Genomic DNA, 6,000 nt, shown 5'->3' with positions numbered 1-6,000 from the left:
CATATATACTTATTTTCATATATAATTATTTTCATATATAATTATTTTCATATATAATAATTTTCATATATAATTATTTTCATATATAATAATTTTCATAATTATTTTCATATATAATTATTTTCATATATAATAATTTTCATATATACTTATTTTCATATATACTTATTTTCATATATAATAATTTTCATATATAATAATTTTCATATATAATAATTTTCATATATAATTATTTTCATATATAATAATTTTCATAATTATTTTCATATATAATTATTTTCATAATTATTTTCATATATAATTATTTTCATATATAATTATTTTCATATATAATTATTTTCATATATAATTATTTTCATATATAATTATTTTCATATATAATAATTTTCATATATAATTATTTTCATATATAATAATTTTCATATATACTTATTTTCATAATTATTTTCATATATAATAATTTTCATATATAATAATTTTCATATATAATAATTTTCATATATAATTATTTTCATATATAATAATTTTCATAATTATTTTCATATATAATTATTTTCATATATAATAATTTTCATATATACTTATTTTCATAATTATTTTCATATATAATAATTTTCATATATAATAATTTTCATATATAATTATTTTCATATATAATAATTTTCATAATTATTTTCATATATAATTATTTTCATAATTATTTTCATATATAATTATTTTCATATATAATTATTTTCATATATAATAATTTTCATATATAATTATTTTCATATATAATAATTTTCATAATTATTTTCATATATAATTATTTTCATATATAATAATTTTCATAATTATTTTCATATATAATTGTTTAGAAACCGTTAAAACACTATCAGCATCTGACACTTTTTTACAACACAAAAAGAAAAACAAAAGCTACAGAAACTTGCGTAAGGATAAGCTATATGTATGGAGAGAATGCGGTTAGAAAAATCTTCTAGAAACGGTTTGCTTGATTCTGAAAAAGAAAATTTTCAGCAAAAGATGCACTTCACTGTGGCCGGCCAAAGATGATTGATAGTGACCAAGTAACAGCCATATTTGAACAAGATTGCTGTTTGACAACCAGACAAATCGCAGACATACTTAAGATTTCTAAATCAAGCGTGGAAAATGAAATATATAAACTCGATTATGTTTCTAAATTTGATGTTAAATATTATATGAGAACCAATAATTTAATTCTAATTTTGTCACAATCCAGAGCCCCCCCCCTTTTTTTGCTTTTTGATGAGCTATAGTTTCCTTAAACTAAAAACCAACTTTGTGTCTGTGTCCTCGTGGGGAGGCAAGTAAACAAAAATAAAATTACTGGCATTAAACGTAAGGAGTTAGTGTAAATTATGGACCAAATTTATAGGACATCCTAAGTAGGGAGTTGTGTGGCAAGATAATTATTTGCATTACATTTAGATTTTTACATGTTATAGTCAGGGAAAAAGGACAAGGGAGGGAATCCCCCCAAAAAAACGGTTCAAGAAAATAAGCTCTTCAAGTATAAAGCCTTTCTATGACTTATACAATGATGGTGTTTAATTTTTAAGCTTGTTGGGTTAATCGCAAATATTTAAGTTGAAAGGAGACACGTTATCGGTTGAATATCAGATTAAAAATTAGCAGAGCATGAATTATAATGTTTAACATATTTATTCAACTTACAGATTAAATGGTAAGGTAGAAGCAGCTGAGTGTGTGACGATTAAAGTCTGTGGTGCAAGACACATTTCGTTTACCTTGCAAATCAAGCATGAAAAATGAATTCTATAAACTCAATTACATTTCTAAATAGATGTTTTTTTTTTTGATTTCCTATAAAATGACAAAAATAAAAAAAAAATAAAATAAAATAAAAATAAAACGAACAATATATAAGGATGAACAGATGCTGCTTATTAAAAGGTTAGAAAAAAAAACGTTGGAAATCTTTAGTAAGTAAAACTATTGAAAAGTCAAATATGGCTGAGTACATATGGATGGAAAAGGCATACCACCTAAGCTTGTGTAACAAACTAAAAATTATAGACAAAGAAAAATGGGACATATCTTGGGCGACAATGGCCTCATAATAAACCAAGCATAGAATTAAATATTATATGAGAACCAATAATTATTAATAGTTGATTAGAACACTGTTATGTCTGATGGTAAACATTATCAATTTAACACCGACTCAAAATGAGCAGAAGACGAAATATAATATTTAACTGATTTATTCAACAACTTACAGATTAAATGGATGTGTGATGATTAAAGTCTGTGATGCGAGACACATATGTTTACCTTCTAAATCTGCCATGGCAGATCTGCTCTTCTCAAAGGGTGATAACTCTTCTTTTATTATTCGTCTATCATTTAGAAGTGTAATCTTTAATAGATTTATTCAACAACTTACAGATTAAATGGCAAGGTAGGAGACTTTCCGAAACTGTCATGGCGGACATGCTCTACTCTAAGGGTGATAACTCTCGTTTTTTTCAATCCAAGGGAAATAACTACTATTTGTTGCTGTTGCGCTGAGGTATGGATCTATTAAATCCTGCAAGGTTCACCTACCTAGCTTTTCGTTTTCTTTTTGAGAAGAAGTCAGTTCATTGCTAATCGCCTGAGGGTCTCCTACCAAAGAATGCTGGTATAAATAGTATTTGTACATTCAATCAAACGATGGCTTTGTGGTGTTGTCTGATGATACACGTTATCTGCATAATATCAACTGAAAAATTAGCAAAGGACGAAAATTAACAGATTTATTAAACAACTTACAGATTAAATGGTAAAGTAGATGCTGCTGAATGTGTGATGGTCAACGTCTGTGATGTGAGACAGTTTTATTTTTTTACTAATTTTTCAAAACTGCATTTTCTTTAAAATAATTTATGCCGCCAATAGTAACATTTATCAGATTCCCAAGTTTGACTACAAAAAAAAAAAAAAAAAAAAAAAAAAAAAAATCTGAAACCGATCTGTTCTAATACTATATTTAATATTTTCTATTCCCGGCCATTGAAAGAGAAAATCGTCCTATGCTGAGGCAATTTTAATTTTCTCAAAATCCAGAGGGCTCTTTTTTTTATTTTGAAGAGTTTCCTTACATTAAAACCCAACTTTGTGTCCTCGTGGGGAGGCAAGTAAATAAGGATAAGTTGTTGTTTTAGCATTTTATAAAAAAAAAAAAATTGTCTTTTTTATATTACATGATATTGTGACGAATGGAGTTGCCATCTTGCACAAAGGGGCAATCAATTTTAATGTTAGGGTGCACAAATCATTGAAAATATGGTTAGGATTATTAACACTGATATCAACATTGTGACTATTCTGTGCTACCATAGTTTTATATGAAAAACAGGCAATATTGTAATGATTAAAAAAAAAAAAAAAAAAAATCTTGTTTGTTACCGAAATATGCTAAGATTCTGATTGGTGTACCCACCTCCCAAAATTGAACTATTGAAAAAATAATAATAAAAAAGTATTACAGATTTTTTTTTTTTTTCACAGGGGTATGAATATAAAGGAAAACATTGAAAGATTTTTTTTTTTTTTTTTTTTAATAAAAGAGAATAAAAAATAAAATATAACAAAAATATAAAAAATAAAAAAAACGATAAAAGCTTTAGAGTGGAATATATTTTTGAAAATACCCTCGCACCATTAAAAAATAAAAAGGTTTTTATTGGGACAAGATTTTAGAATTTATATAGTATGCATATACATCTCTCTCTCTCTCTCTCTCTCTCACACACACATAGTAAGTTATGAAGATATGTTTATGGCAATCAAGCTACACAAAATTTTAGCATGACGAATCCTTGTGAGGATGAAGCACAAAAAATTCTGTGTAGCTTAATTGCCATAAATATATCTTCATAACTTACTATCTAACTCTGCTAAAGTATTGAGCACTGTTGAAATAAATATTGAAAATCGATGCATAAAATATTATATCTCCTTATAAGATTTAATGTATTAGGTTGGTGCAAAAATAATGTCGTTTTTTTACCAAATATATATATGCGTCAAAAAACATTATTTTTGCACTAACTTAAGAGATATGTGAAATCATATATATATATATATTATAAAATTATAAAATAAATGCAACAGTATGAATTCAAAATAGAAAAAAAAGGAAGACCTAATAATTCAACGTTTCGCCTATTGTTTCCTGGGCTTTTTCAAGAGCGAAGAAAATAACTAAAATTAATACAGGATATGACATGTATTACTTTTAGTTATTTTCTTTGCTCTTGAAAAAGCCCAGGAAACAATAGGCGAAACGTTGAGTTATTAGGTCTTCCCTTTTTCCATTTTGAATTCATATTATACATATATATCGTGCATATTTAGGCAGCATTTTTTCATTTAAACAAACATTGTTTAAAAACAACAGAAAGCTTATGTTTAGTTATTTTTTTCAATTTTTATTTATTTTTCTTTCAATTATAAAAATAAAAGAAAGGGATAACTAAACAATGTCATTAACAATGTTTGTTTAAATATATATCTATAATATAAAGCTAACTCTGTGTGTGTGTGTGTGTCTGGTCACGAATAGGTTCCTATATGGTTGACTATTTTAAAAAACTGATTACATATAATGATAGAAGATGTATCGAGACACAGGAATGGGTATGTTTGATCTGTCAGAATGGTGGTTCATTAAAATTGTGGGGTCTGCGTTCGCGCCTGGTCCACAAAGTATGGAAATAAAAAATTTAAAAATTAAAAAAAAAACATTTACAAGTGTTTTTGATATAGATGTACATAAGAATACTTTGATAAGTATGTTTTAACTTAAATAGGGATGGTATAATAAAATTGTGGGGTCTGCGTTCGCGCCTGGCCTCCATAGAATGGAAATAGGCACAAACTTTGATAAAGACTTTTCACATCTATCTGCATAAGTATACTTTGATAATTATGTTTCAGTTTGAAGAAATATGGTATAATAAAATTATGGGGTGTTCGTTCACACCTGACCTTCATAGAATGGAAATATGTCAAAAAGTTTAACAAGGTTTTTAATATAGATCCACAGAATATTGTGATAAGTGTTTCAGTGTGAACAGGTATGGTATAATAAATTATGGAGTTTATCTATTTTATTTTTACTTTCATCATATTTTGCTTTGGTTTTGATATCCCCACATCCAACCAAAATTTACAACTCTTCCTTTTCATAACCTATCATACTTTCATTAATCAGAGTCCACTTCTGTAGGCTGTTTTAAAACCTAGTCACCGACAGGTACTTTTGCTAGTATATATATATATATATATATATATATATATATATAAAAAAGGCCTTTTTATTTTCTTTAGCATCAGATGGTTCAGGGTCGCCTGATGAAATCCCATTGACTAAAACAGATGGCTGTTTGTAGCGACCAAATATAACTGTTTACCTTCGAATGAATAAAAAAATATTTTGCTCTTGTTATCGAGCAGTATCTAACAACCTTGTTGAGTTTATTAGTTCCTTCTTTTGAATATCTCAAGCCTGGCTTTATATATATATATATATATATATATATATATATATATATATATATATATATATATATGCAATTTATTATTATCATATATATATATATATATATATACACACACATATATATTATATATATATACATGCAATTTATTATTATCATATATATATATATACACACATATACATTATATATATATATATATATATATATATATATATATATATATATATAAGCGAGATAAGACACTGATAGAATAATGCAAATATAAGCACATATATACCCACAGATATTCATACATACACACATGCATACAGATAGCATACACTTACGTACAAACACTGATACATACCATGCTTACTAATGTATATATGCACTCAATTACATATATATATATATCATAATGTAAACACGCATATTAGAGAAGGGAACTACTTATACAGCCGGGTGAATATGAATCCACGCATAC

Source organism: Euprymna scolopes, chromosome 36 (genome assembly GCF_053919585.1).
Source record: "Euprymna scolopes isolate OS-2025 chromosome 36, ASM5391958v1, whole genome shotgun sequence".
In the NCBI taxonomy this organism is placed as follows: domain Eukaryota; kingdom Metazoa; phylum Mollusca; class Cephalopoda; order Sepiida; family Sepiolidae; genus Euprymna; species Euprymna scolopes.
The sequence above is the reverse complement of the archived record's forward strand: the minus strand, read 5'-3'. Positions refer to the sequence as shown.